General features: G+C 41.1%; 1 protein-coding gene across 1 annotated transcript in view; it reads right to left on the bottom strand.

Moving 5' to 3' along the window:
* The window catches only part of LOC128660493 (uncharacterized), a 300,304-nt gene that overhangs the window by 266,981 nt on the left and 18,347 nt on the right, over positions 1–14,976 (bottom strand). The window lies entirely within an intron of this gene.

The raw sequence follows: 14,976 nt of genomic DNA on the forward strand, positions 1-14,976 counted from the left end.
AAAGTTTAGTTTTTATTTTTCTTCAACCGCTAACTCTCTAATGACACAGTGAGTCCACAGAACCTCTAATTACTATTGGGAATATTACTCCTGGCCAGCAGGAGGCGGCGAAGAGCACCACAGCAAAGCTGTTAAATATCACCTCCCTTCCCTCCCAACCCCAGTCAGTCATTCTCTTTGCCTACGTTAAGAGCAAGGAGGTGGTAAAGTTTAGGTGTCTGGAAGAAGATTCTACAATCAAGATTTTATTATTTTTCAGCAGTGCAAGTTTGTTTTGCTTTTTCCTGGGGTTTAGCCGTAGTCCATGTCAGTCTCTTCAGTAGAGCAATGGTGGCTTTTAAGCAATTGGGAACTTGTGGGGTATAATCCTCACTACGCCTCCCAAATAATTATTGCTGCCCAAAATTGAAAGCCTGAGGGATATCACTTAGTCTCTTCCTTTTTCCACAGGTCCATGTGAGGGAGGGATGCCACTCAAACCTAGTGAGCTGACCTGCTGCCAGGCAGATTTCATAGAGGTAAGTGCTAAGTTTATTTTTCTAGGGAGACATGCAGAAAAAAGGAAAAAAAATTATGCTTACCTGATAAATTTATTTCTTTTTTGACACAATGAGTCCACGGATCATCTTAATTACTAATGGGGATATTCACCTCCTGGTCAGCAGGAGGAGGCAAAGAGCACCACAGCAGAGCTGTTAAATAGCTCCTCCCATCCCTCCCACTCCAGTCATTTGACCGAAGTTAGGAAGAGAAAGGAAAAGCCAAGGTGCAGAGGTGCCTGAAGTTTACATAACCCACAACCTGTCTACAAAAACAGGGTGGGCAATGGACTCATGTAAAAAAAAAAAAAAAAAAAAATTATCAGGTAAGCATAAATTGTGTCCACGGATCATCTTAATTACTAATGGGATTCAATACCCAAGCTAGAGAACACAGATGATACGGGAGGGACAAGACAGGGAACCTAAACGGAAGGCACCACTGCTTGAAGAACCTTTCTCCCAAAAAAAAAACTACCTCAGCCGAAGTAAAACAGACAAACTTATAGGACCTTGAAAAAGTGTGGAGAGGGGACCAAGTTGCAGCCTTGCAAATCTGATCCACAGAAGCTTAATTTTTGAACGCCCATGAAGAAGCAACAGCCCTAACGGAATGAACCGTAACTCTCTCGGGAGGCTGTTGTTCAGCAGCTTCATATGCAAAACATATGATACTCTATAGCCAGAAAGAAAAGTATCCGTAGCTTTCTAACCCTTGCGTTTGCATGAGAAAACCACAAACAAAGCAGAAGACCAACGACAGTCCTTAGTCGCCTGCAGGTAAAACTAAAGCATAGACTACATCCAAATTGTGCAGAAGTCTTTCCTTCTGATCGGAACATTATTCAGGGGATTGTTCCTCCCTTGTGTACTAATCCTTCTCAGAACAATCTTAGGAAGAAATCCTAATTTAGTATATAAAAACCTTATCTGAATGGAAATAAGAAGGAAACTCAAAATTTTGAGAGCTCTGACACACTAAGCAGAAGAAATAGCAAGAAATAAAACTTTCCAAGATAACGACTTAATATCTAAGGAAAGCATAGGCTCAAACGGAGCCCCTTGAGAACTAAATTCAGACTCCATGAAGGAGTAACTGGTATTAACACAGGCCTGATCCTGCCCAAGGACTGACAACATGATTGTACATCTGGGACATCTGCAAGATGTTAGTGTAACAAACTAGACTAAGACAAAATTTGACCCTTTAGGGAACTTGACGATAAACCTGTCTCCAAAACCTCTTGGTGGAAAAAACTAAATTCTAGAAATTCTAACTCTACTCCATGAGTAGTCCATGGATTCACACCAATAGATATTTATGATAAATTTTTCTAGTGACAGGCTTACGAGCCTGAATCATTGTTTCAATGACCGAGATAGAAAAACCCAGCTTGGATAATATTAAGCGATCAATCTCCAAGCAGATAGTTTCAAAGAAACCAGATCTAAGAGAAGGAGGGGCCCTTGATTAGAAGGTCCTTCCTCAACGGAAGTCCCCAAGGTGGCAGAGAGGACATGTCCACCAGATTTGCATACCAAATCCTGCGAGGCTAAGCCAGTGCTATGAGGATCACTGATGCCCTCTCCTGCTTGATTCGAGCAATGACCCGAGGAAGAAAAGCCAACGGAGGAAAAAAAAAAATTGGATAACAGTTACGGATGGAGTTCCCACTGCTCAAAAAAAATCCGTTTAACAGTTGTCCACCCCTGTGATGTGGATCGCCGACAGACAGCAAGAGTGGGCCACCGCCTACTGAATTATTTTTGACCCCTCTATCATTGCCAAGAAACTCCACGTTCCTCCCTGGCGATTGATCGTTATTTTGTTCGACTAGAGCCTGAGAAACTGGACCGAGGCTAACTAAGGCCAGGCAAGAAGAACAATGTAGATCGCTCTCAGTTCCAGAATGTTTATAGGAATAACAGACTCTGGCTGAGTCCAAAACCCCTTGAGCCCTTAAAGAGCCCCAGACTGCTCCCCACCCTAGAAGGCTGGTGTCTGTAGTCACAATCACCCAAGATGGTCTGTGAAAACAGGTTCCCTGGGATAGATGATCCAGAGACAACATTTTAAGAGAATCCCTTGTCTCCTGCTCCAGTAGTATTCGAGGAGACAAATCTGTATAATCTCTGATCCATTGCCAGAGCATGCTTAAATGCAGAGATGAGATGAAACCGAGCAAACGGGATGATGTCCATTGCCGCCACCATCAGCCCGAATACCTCCATGCACTGAGCCACTGAAGGCTAAGGAATGGATTGAATGATTAGACAAGTATCAATACTCTGATTTCCTGACATTGTCAGAAAAATCTTCATTGATGTGGAATCTATTATGGTTCCTCAGAAAGTTACCCTTGTGAATGGGACTGAGGAACTCATTTCCAAATGTATCTTCCACCCGTGAGATCGCAGGAAGGATAACACCATGTCTATGTGACATCTTACTTGTTGTAAGGATGGCGCCTGAACCAGGATGTCGTCCAGATAGAGCACCACTGCAATGCCCCGAAACTGAAGCACCACCAACAGTGATCCCAGAACCCTTGTGAAAACTAAGAGCTGTGGCAAAACCGAAAGGAAGAGCCACGAACTGGAAGCATTTGTCCAGAAAGGCAAACCTTAGAATCTTGAGACGATTCCCGAGAATGGCACATGAAGGTACGCGTCCTTTAAACCACTGTTATAAATTGACCCTCTTGGATCAAGGAAAGAATGGAACAAATAGGTTCCATCTTGAAGGACGGTACACTAAGAAATTTGTTTAGACTCTTGAGATCTAAAAGTGGTCTGAAGGCTCCCTCTTCTTTGGGAACCACAAACCGATTGGGACAAAAAAAACCAGACCCTGTACCCATAGTGGAACTGGAACAATCACTCCCGGGTTTGAGAGGTCTTCTACGCAGTGTAAGAACTCCTCTCCTTTTATCTGATCTGCAGATAATCTTGAAAACAGAAACTCCTTGATCTCTGATTTGTGTCCCTGGAACACTTTCTATTGCACAGGGATCCGGAACATCTCGAACCCAAGCCTGAGCGAAGACGGGAATCCTGCCCTCTACAAGATCCGGTCCCGGATCGGGGGCATGACCTTCACGCTGTGTTTGATTCAACAGCAGGCTATTTTATTTCATTATTATTTTTTTTAAATTCTATAAATTCCAAAAGATTATTTTCGTCAAGCCAGATTCTAACAAGGTCTTCCCCTTGTAAGGAATCGCTAAAAGCTTAAACTTAGAGCACACATCCGTAGAACAAGGTTCTAAGCATACATAACCGTAAAACAAGGTTCTAACCATAAAACTGAGCTAGAACAGAGAACCCTGAAACCTATGCTCCCAGTTTGATAACTTGAAGGGAAGAATGCGAAATAAAGAATTCGCCAACTCAAAATCTTTTATCCTATTCTGAATCTTTATCCAGGGGAGTTTCTGACTAGTAGCATCGGACAACGCATCAGACCAATATGCCGTCGCACTAGTGACAGTAGCAAAGTACACAGCTGGTTGCCATTAAAAGCCATGGTGTACTCCCTTTTCTAATTATTGTCCATAGGACCTTTGAACCCAACTATCCTCTAAGGGCAACGTAGTTCTTAGCTAAGCTGGAAACTACTCCTTCCACCCTAGTGAATGTTTGCCCAGCCTCCTTAGCTAAGCAGGCTATGGAAAACATCCAATTAAATATAGGGAATGCGGTTCCTTCCATTCCTAATAACTTACTGGACGCACTGGGATAGATAACACCGGTAGTGTCGAGGTCGTCCAGGGTAGCCAAAACCTCAAGAGAAAAACAACCTCAGGATCCAATAAATATATTATTCCATCCGAGTCTGAGAATTCTGTTTCAGATAATCCCGAAGAATCTTCCTCTTCCCGATAACATGGAAGAAACAGTTGGGATAGCAAATACTAAATCCCCCTGACTGATTGAAAATAATTCCTCTAATAATGCTTTCTACCTTTAATGCATGAAAAGCAAAGTAATTCCAAATGGAGTGTTAGAGGAAGCGCAGGGCACTGCATGTGGGCCATAACATATTGTGGGACACTATAGGTGACATTCGTGGCATTGATTGACCATAGTCAACCTACTCCCCAAACGGTACGAAAACCCTTAGAAGGTTAAAAAGAATTTTTTTTATATTAGTAATAAAAACTGACACAAATGTTACTGTCTCTTTAAATTAAAAAAAAACTCATTTTTCTGTGTTCTTGTTCCATCCTACAACACAAAGGATAGATTAAAGAAAAAGAGAAATTCTTGTAATAAAGATTAACAGATAAAAACGTTACTGTCTCTTTAAATTTAAAAAGTCATTCTTTGTGCGATATTGTTCCATCCTGCAACACGAAGGATGGATTTAACAAACAGTGAAATTCTTGAAATAAAGATTAACAGATAAAAACGTTACTGTCTCTTTCAATTTTAAACAGTAACTTTTTATCCTTGTGTGTAGAGAAATGCTTAGACTAGCACGCAAACATAGAAACCCCGACTGAAGCCTCAGTTAAAACTTGCTGAAGGCGCTCATACCCCTTAGAGCTTCATGTACCCAAGAAGGACATGCCTTTTAGATTCTAAACCGATCTGGAGCGCAGATGTAGCGTTATCCGGACCCACCGAAGTGAAAACATTGAGTGTCGAGTTAGAAAGGAATAAGAACCTTTCTCCCATAAACTGCTCTAACTTCCGATGAACGGAAGAGCAAGTGCAGGCTAAGTCGCTAACATAACTCCGCCCTTCGTGGGCATGATAACTCACATCTTAGAGAGTAACATAGTTAACACTCCGAGATAGAAAATTGCGTTGCTGAAAAACGGCGCCAAACTTAACCCCGCCCTTCGTGGGCATAACAATACATGCTCTCCCGGTCGCCATCATTATCTTATTAGACTACCGGGGGAAATTACTGAACCCTTCTTTGAACCTGGGGGCAAATTGTAATACCAAATGAAGGTATAAAATATGCATTACTTATAAATCTTATCCAGGTGATTGTACAATAACCTAAAGATAAAATCTCAAGTGGTTCAAGCCCTCGCTGTTATAGGGCATATCCCTCCTGTATCCAGCTCGGACTAAGAGCCCCCAGAAACCACTCTCTTCAGCCCCAGTCCCTGCCATTAACATGCTGCCAGATAATCCTCCTTTAACTATAAGAGATATGTCCCAGTAAAGTGCTATACTTCCTCTGTCCTGAATCCTCTGTGTGCTTCAGACACAGAATAAAAAAAAGTTAGCACTTACCTTTGTATTCTGCCCGATAGCAGGGCAGCTCAGCAGGTTTAGGAGGTCCTCTCCCTCCCATAGCCCTGTGGAAAATGATAAACACCTGAGTTAAGTGTGCTTAGGCTATCAGGATAAGGGCAGCATAAATGTATAGGAGGCGCAGTGAGAATTATGTCACACAAGGTCCTATTGCTCTAAAGCAACCAAAAGCTCTACTGAAGAGACTGATATGGACTACGGCAACACCCTAGAACAAAGCAGCACAATCTTTCACTACTTTTAAAATAATAAACTCTTGATTGAAGAATCTATACTAACACCTCACTTTACCGCTTCCTATCACTAACGTAGGCAAAGAGAATGACTGGAGTGGGAGGGATGGGATGAGCTATTTAACAGCTCTGCTGTGGTGCTCTTTGCCTCCTCCTGCTGACCAGGAGGTGAATATCCCCATTAGTAATTAAGATGATCCGTGGACTCATCGGGTCAAAGAAATATTGGCACTTTAACAGTTAATCTGATGGGACTCATTTATCCTATTGTGGGTTATAGGACATGACAGGCAGTTTGTGCAGGCACTGGGGACGTGAGGAAGAGGAACTGTAGACTTAGTTCATTTTTAATGCTCAGCTTATGGTGGTTATACTTCAGCGACTTTACCTTACGGTGGTCACTCCTAGCGACTTTACTTTCATAATGAATGTCGGCCGGGAGGTTCTGGTGTAACGCCCACGATGGGCCGGTCTGTTTTTAGAAGCAGCAAAGAATGTGTGTGCTTCCTTTCATCCCAACTCAGTTCCGGTTACACTTTGTGTGAAAGGTGTTCTCAAGAACCGGATACCGAGTGGAGCAGCTCTAATTGAATCCAGATTCTTCTACTAACAGAAGTTGGGCAGTTATATATTCCGGCAGTCAGCAGGACAGGTAGGCAGACTTTCCTTCTTTGCTCAGGCTTGGGATGTTCCGGATCCCTGGGCGGTGGACATTGTGTCCCAGGGATACAAACTAGAGTTCAAGACCTTTCCTCCCAGGGGCAGGTTTCTGCTCTCAAGATTATCTGTAGACCAGATAAAGAGGCGTTCTTGCACTGTGTTTGAGACCTTTCCGACCTGGGAGTGATAGTTCCTGTTCCAATGCAGGAACAGTGTTTGGGAATTTACTCCAATCTGTTCGTGGTTCCCCAAAAAAAAAAAAAAAAAAAAAAAAAAAAAGGGAACTTTCAGACCAATTCTAGACCTCAAAAGTCTAAACAAGTTCCTAAAAGTACTGTCCTTCAAGGTGGAAACTATTTGTTCCATTCTTCCCTTGGTTCAAGAGGGTCAATTCATTACAACAATAGATTTAAAGGATGCATACATGTTCCCATCCACAGGAATCACCACAAGTTTAGAGGTTCGCATTTCTAGACAAACACTTCCAGTATGTGGCTCTTCAATACGGCCTTGCCACAGCTCCCAGCATTTTTTCTAAAGTCCTGGGATCTCTGTAGGCGGTGCAGTGGCACCTTATCTGGACGACATTCTGGTTCAGGCGCCATCCTTTCAACAAGCGACCTCCCACACAGATGTTATCCTTCCTGCGCTCTCACGAATGGAAGGTGAATTTGGGAAAGAGTTGATTAATTCCAGCTTCAGTCCTCTCCTCGGCCATCAGTGGCTCAATGTATGGAGGTAATCTGTCTGATGGTAGATGCCATGGACATCATTCCGTTTGCCCGTTTCCATCTCAGACCTCTGCAGTTATGCATGCTCAGACAATTGAACAGGGATTATGCAGATCTGTCTCCGCGATTACACCTGGATCAGGCGACAAGAGATTTTTTTTCTTTGGTGGTTGTCTCAGGAACATCTCTTCTAGGGAACCCGTTTCCGCAGACCCACCTGGGTGATTATGACAACGGACGCCAGCCTGCTGGGATGGGGAGCAGTCTGGGGCTCTCTAAAGGCTCAGGGGACATGGACTCAGGAGGAGTCTGTTCTCCACATAAACATTCTAGAGCTGAGGGCAATCTTCAATGCTCTTCTGGCATGGCCTCAGTCCAGTTTATCAGGTTCCAGTCAGACAACATATCTTCAGTGGCTTACATGAACCATCAGGGAGGAACTCGGGAGTTCCTTGGACATGGTAGAGGTAGCCAAGATTATTCAGTGGGTGGAGACCCACAACTGCAGTCTATCTGCAATCCAAATTCCAGGAGTGGAAAATTGGGAAGCGGATTTTCTGAGCAGACAGACATTTGCCCAGGGGGAGTGGGAACTCCATCCGGAAGGGTTTTCCAGCTTGATTCTCAAATGGGGACAGACGGAAATGGATCTCATGACATCTCGTCAGCATGCCAAGCTCCTGAGGTACGGGTCGAGGGATCCTCAGGCTGTACTGATAGATGCTCTGGCGGTCCCTTGAAATTTCAGTCTAGCACACCTATTTCCTCAGTTTGCTCTCCTTCCTCGGGTCATTGCTCGAATCAAAAGAGGAGAGTGCGTCTGATCATCATTGCACTAGCATGGACTCGCAGGATCTGGTATGCAGACCTAATAGAGATATCATCTCACCCACCTTGGAGACTTCCACTGAGAAAAGACCTACTTCAAGTACCCTTCATCCAAATCTCTTTTCTCTGAAATGGGACTGCTTAGAGATTGACCTAACCCACTAAAACACTAGTAATGGTTGAAATAAAAAATGGTACTATAGTATTACTGTAGCTGTACTGTCCTAGTCAGATTTTATTTATCCAAAAACCACCTAACCAATCTAAAGTCTAAAAACCATGGAAAATGTTTATGTAATATATTTTGTTTTATTCTCTTGTTATTACATATTAAATTTACCAATACAAATTAAAAATCAGAATTCCTTCATGGGTCCTGCTTTTACAAGCTCTAAATGTTATAGTTGTACTTAACGTGTCACTCACTATGCCCAAAAAAACATACCCAATAAATTTATTTTTCATATTGGCAAGAATCCATGAGCTAGTGACGTATGGGATATACAATCCTACCGGGGGGGGGGGGGGGGGGGGGCAAAGTTTACCAAACCTCAAAATGCCTATAAATACATCCCTCACCACACCCACAATTCATTTTACTGAATAGCCAAGCAGTGGGGTGATAAAGGAGTAAAAAGCAAGCATCAACAAAAGGAATTTTCAAATAATTGTGCTTTATACAAAAAATCATAACCACCATAAAAAGGGTGGGCCTCATGGACTCTTGCCAATATGAAAGAAATGAATTTATCAGGTTTGTTCTTACATAAATTATGCTTTCTTTCATGTAATTGGCAAGAGTCCATGAGCTAGTGACGTATGGGATAATAATACCCAAGATGTGGGACTCCACAGTAGTCACTAGAGGGAGGGATAAAAATAAGTCATTTTCCGCTGAAAGAAAATGAATCCACAAACCAAAATATAAGTTTATTCTCATAAATGAAAAAAAAAAAAAACACTCAAACATAAGCAGAGGAATCAAACTGAAACAGCTGCCTGCTTTCTACCAAAAACTGCTTCCGAAGAAGCAAATACATAAAACAGTAGAATTTAGTAAACGTATGCAAAGACCAAGTTGCTGCTTTGCAAATCTGATCAACTGAAGCTTCATTCTTAAAAGCCCACAAGGTGGAGACTGATCTAGTAGAATGAGCTGTAATTCTCTGAGGCGGGGCCTGACCCGACTCCAAATAAGCCAGATGAATCAAAAGCTTTAACAAAGATGCCAAGGAAATGGCAGAAGCCTTCTGACCTTGCCTAGAACCAGAAAAAACAAATAGACTAGAAGTCTTCCTGAAATCTTTAGTAGCTTCAACATAATATTTCAAAGCTCTCACCACATCCAAAGAATGTAAGGATCTCTCCAAAGAATTCTTAGGATTAGGACACAAAGGAAGAACAACAATTTCTCTATTAATGTTGTTAGAATTCACAACGTTAGGTAGAAATTTAAATGAAGTCCGCAAAACTGCCTTATCCTGATGGAAAATCAAAAAAGGAGATTCACAAGAAAGAGCAGAGAAAAAAAAAAAAGAAAAAATGGATCGTGGAAAGAGCAGATAATTTGGAAACTCTTCTAGCAGAAGAGATGGCCAAAAGGAAAAAAACACTTTCCAAGAAAGTAGTTTAATGTCCAAAGAATGCATAGGCTCAAACGGAGGAGCCTGTAAAGCCCTCAAAACCCAAGACTCCAAGGAGGAGAGATTGATTTAATGACAGGCTTGATACGGACCAAAGCCTGTACAAAACAGCGAATATCAGGAAGCTTAGCAATCTTTCTGTGAAATAAAACAGAAAGAGCAGAGATTTGTCCCTTCAAGGAACATGCAGACAAACCTTTATCCAAACCATCCTGAAGAAACTGTAGAATTCTAGAAATTCTAAAAGAATGCCAAGAGAATTTATGAGAAGAACACCATGAAATATAAGTCTTCCAAACTCGATACTAAATCTTCCTAGAAAGAGATTTACGAGCCTGTAACATAGTATCAATCACTCTATGACTAAGCACTAGGTGTTCAATTCCCATACCTTCAAATTTAATTATTTGAGATCCTGATGGAAAAAACAGGCCATGAGACAGAAGGTCTGGTCTTAAGTGGCCAAGGTTGGCAACTGGACATCCAAATAAAATCCGCAAAATAAAACCTGTGAGGCCATGCTGGAGTTACCAGCAACACAAACAATTGTTCCATGATGATCTCAGAGATCACTCTTGGAAGAAGAACTAGAGGCTGGAAGATATAAGTAGGTTGGTAACACCAAGGAACTGCCAACACATCCACCGCCTCAGGATCCCTGGACAGGTACCTGGGAAGTTTCTTGTTTACATGGGAAGCCATCAGATCTATTTCTGGAAGACCCCACATCTGAACAATCTGAGAAAACACATCTGGATGGAGCGACCACTCCCCCGGATGTAAAGTCTGACGGCTGAGATAATTTGCTTCACAATTGTCTATACCTGGGATATGAACCGCAGAAATTAGACAGGAGCTGGAATACGCCCAAGCAAGTATCCAAGATACTTCTTTCATAGCTTGGGGACTGAGTCCCACCCTGACGATTAACATATGCCACAGTTGTGATATTGTCTGTCTGAAAACAAATGAACGGTTCTCTTTTCAACAGAGGCCAAACCTGAAGAGCCCTGAAAATAGCACGGAGTTCTAAAATATTGGTAACCTCGCCTCTTGAGATTTCCAAACCCCTTGTGCCATCAGAGATCCCCAGGCAGCTCCCCAACCTGAAAGACTTGCATCTGTTGTGATCACAGATGCCCCCTTGAACTATATGATGGCGATCTAACCACCAAGTCAGAGAGAGTCAAACATTGGGATTTAAGGATATTAATTGTGATATATATTTGTATAATCCCTGCTCCATTGATTCAGCATACAAAGTTGGAGAGGTCTCATATGAAAACGAGCAAAGGGGATTGCGTCCGATGCTGCAGTTATGAGACCTAAAACTTCCATGCACATAGCTACTGAAGGGAATGACAGACTGAAAATTCTGACAAGCTGAAACCAATTTTAATTGTCTCTTGTCTGTTAGAGACAGTCATGGACACTGAATCTCTCTGGAAACCTAAAAAGTTGACCCTTGTCTGAGGAATCAAGGAACATTTTAGTAAATTGATCCTCCAACCATGTCTTTGAAGAAACACTAGTTGATTCGTGCGAGATTCTGCAGAATGTAAAGACTGAGATAGTACCAAGATATCGTCCAAATAAGGAAACACTGCAATACCCGTTCTCCGATTACAGAGAGAGTAGGGTACCGAGAACCTTTGAAAAGATTCTTGGAGCCGACGCTAGGCCAAATGGAAGAGCGACAAATTGGTAGTGCTTGTCTAGAAAAGAGAATCTCAGAAACTGATAGTGGTCTGGATGAATCGGAATATGAAGATATGCATCCTGTAAGTCTATCGTGGACATATAATGACCTTGCTGAACAAAAGGCAGAATACTCCTTAGTCACCATTTTGAAAGTTGGCACTCTTACAAAACGATTCAAAATGTTGAGATCCAGAACTGGCCTGAATGAATTTTCTCTTTGGGACAATGAATAGATATGAATAAAACCCCAGACCCTTTTCCTGAAACGGAACTGGTATGATTACCCCAGAAAGCTCAAGGTCTGAAAAACACTTCAGAAAAGCCTGAGCCTTTACTGGATTTGCTGGGAAGCGTGAGAAAAAAAAAAAAAAAATCTCATAGGAGGTCTTACTCTGAATCCTATTCGGAACCCTTGAAAGACAATACTCTGAATCCATTGATTTTGGATAGAATCTGCCCAAATTTTTTGGAAGAATCCTAATCTGCCCCCTACCAGCTGAGCTGGAATGAGGGCCGCACATTCATGCAGACTTGGGGGCTGGCTTTGGTTTCTTAAACGGCTTGGATTTACTCCAACTTGAAGGTTTCCAATTGGAACCAGATTCTTTGGGGGAAGGATTGGCATTCTGTTCCTTATTTTGATGAAAGGAACGAAAACAGAAGCTTTAGATTTACCTTAGGTCTTTTATCCTGAGGCAAAAAACTCCCTTCCCCCAAGTGACAGTTGAAATAATTGAATCCAACTGAGAACCAAATTATTACTTTGGAAAGAAATATAGTAATCTAGACTTAGCTAAGAATTACAGTGCACTTTCTTTTATCTGGACTTAACTAACTAGACTGGTCAACCTATTCTATAATATCCCAAGCCACTAGTGTACGTCAATCTAGACATTATAATGTATCTATAAACATATAAACAAAAATAAGATACATATATAAATTTCTATACATATTAGATTCAGTGATCAGCAATTGGTCAATCTTCCACCATATTATCAGTATGTCACTAAAGTAATCTAGTATGTTCTTAGACACCCTAAATAATTTTCCAAGTCAAACTAACTAGCTGCTTGAGGGAATTATCAGTATGCGTACAATTTTTATGTAAAATATGCAGGACCGGCAATCATCTTAATGATAGGTGTGTAGTACACAAGTATATTTCGACCACATTCGTTATCATTGCCATAAAATTTGTTATTCCACTGTCCCTGTTGAGTATGTTCACTCATCTTGCGTGGGTGCTAATTTGGATCGCTTAGCGATGATCTCTATGCGACCTTAGATAACGGATGGCCGCTCTAATATTAGTACCAATGACACTTTAATTTCACTGTGAGTTCGTATGCATCTCTCTCCTTGAATGTAAATACATACCAATGTGAATAAACTTTATATTTCTATCTTCTAAATTTACTAAACTTCAAACAAAAACCCATCAATATGTGCAAATTTATCTCCATTTTGTAACTAATAGATTGCCGTAACATGATACCAATAATTTATGGCGTTAAGAGGGAACGACACAATTATTTTAGAATAAGCAGTCTGATTTCGTGCATATTTATTACACATCATTGTGGACCTGATTACAGCTGACAAGAACATATTAGTGGATATGTCTCGGCGGATCATTTACATAACTCCACCCATCTTTGTATCGTCATTGGACTGACGTTACGTGGCAGACATGGGATCCAATCAAAAGAGGCCACTTACTATTGGCTACCGTTAGGGGTGTGTAAAAATACTCACCCTTGATTGGCTTGTAATAGTATTTAAGCAGTGAGTCTGACCGTGATCGGGTCAGCCTTTGATAAAGCCATTAGTTTGGCGAAATGCGCATCAGGCGCTCCTTCTGAAAGCCCCTACTTGCCTTATGTGCGTTTGGTAATTTGCATGTATGGCGACAGTTAGATGTCTTTTTGGCACTAACGCCGAGCTGCATGATTTGAAATAATTTGGACTCATATGGGAATTTGACAGACTTTGCACCGCTCCAGCATTGAACTAGTACTAGATAATTGAGGTCAATCCTCTTTTCAGATTAGTTTACCGTGCAACCGTGAGCATTTTTGGGTGCCCTTCTGCCAAATATTCCCCTGAATACATGCAACACACTATATGGTATATACCTGGGCATGTTTGCTTTCCTAACTATACTAGTACAGTTTAACTTGTTTTAAAACACATTGGTAGTGTTCTTTGATATTTTATTATATCCTTAACCCGCTCTCACCCAGCCTCACTGTTGGTTTACATTGTATTATACACTTAATAGTAAGGAACAGAGTGCTCTGGACTATCCATTATTTTCTCTCCTTTTTGAATCTTTGCTACAGGATAGTGAGCACCCCCATATTTATACATGGGATTGATTCCCTCTAGTGCATAGACTTAAGACTGTTTGTCTATGTGTAGCTATTGGTAACATTTGGGGTCATATTGGTCAATTATACCAATTCCTTTAACTCATTTTTTCACTGGTCTTTTATATAGTAGATTTACTACAGAATAGCTGTGACTAGTGTGATGTAATATGACAGGCTGCAGGATGTCAGGATTGACCTTGTCAATGCCACATCCCTCATGTTTCCCTGGACAGTCACTCATAAAATAAATAACACATGCGGCAGTGTGTGCATTCATTGTACCAAGTAACTTTACTGCACTTATATATACACAGTACAGAACTTCACAAGTCATACTGCTGTAAAGACAGCAATTTTCAGGTTTATCCATGCTTACACTGCTTCATATGTTAATCATACCACTGGTCCACAGTTAGAATGACTGTCCAAGAAAACATGACAATGTGTCATATGACCTAGTAACTGGCTAGTGGCTATAATTCAATCATATCACTGGCAGCAAATTTTATTTTAACTATATTTTGTTTTGTATTTTTATGCTCAAGAGTGCATTGGACATTGAGAAACATGTACATTAAGATTCCGTAGTGTTAAATAAACTTTTAATGCAAAATGAAGGTGTAAGTCATAAGCTCAGCCCTAATTTATATATACACACACACACACACACAACGGATTAGTGTCCAAAATACTTTGACTTTGTGAAGATTACAGCTTGATGAAGGGACAGTCATTTGAAATAGCCAAGTTTGTCTGCTAAAACTGCCACCTATACTGATAGCTTTTTTATGGCAAATACTGCAAAATTGACTATGTAATCAAAAGGTAGAGGGAGTAAAAAAAAAAAAAAAAAAAAAAAAAAAAAAGAGCCCAAATGTCAAAACAAGGAGTCATTAACAAATTAATACATTCTGGCAGGAAAAATGGATCATTAGATACACATTAAAGGAAATAAATTACCATACTATGTACGTTTAACTCTTCTAAGGCTT

This window comes from Bombina bombina, chromosome 5, assembly GCF_027579735.1.
Source record: "Bombina bombina isolate aBomBom1 chromosome 5, aBomBom1.pri, whole genome shotgun sequence".
Taxonomy (NCBI): domain Eukaryota; kingdom Metazoa; phylum Chordata; class Amphibia; order Anura; family Bombinatoridae; genus Bombina; species Bombina bombina.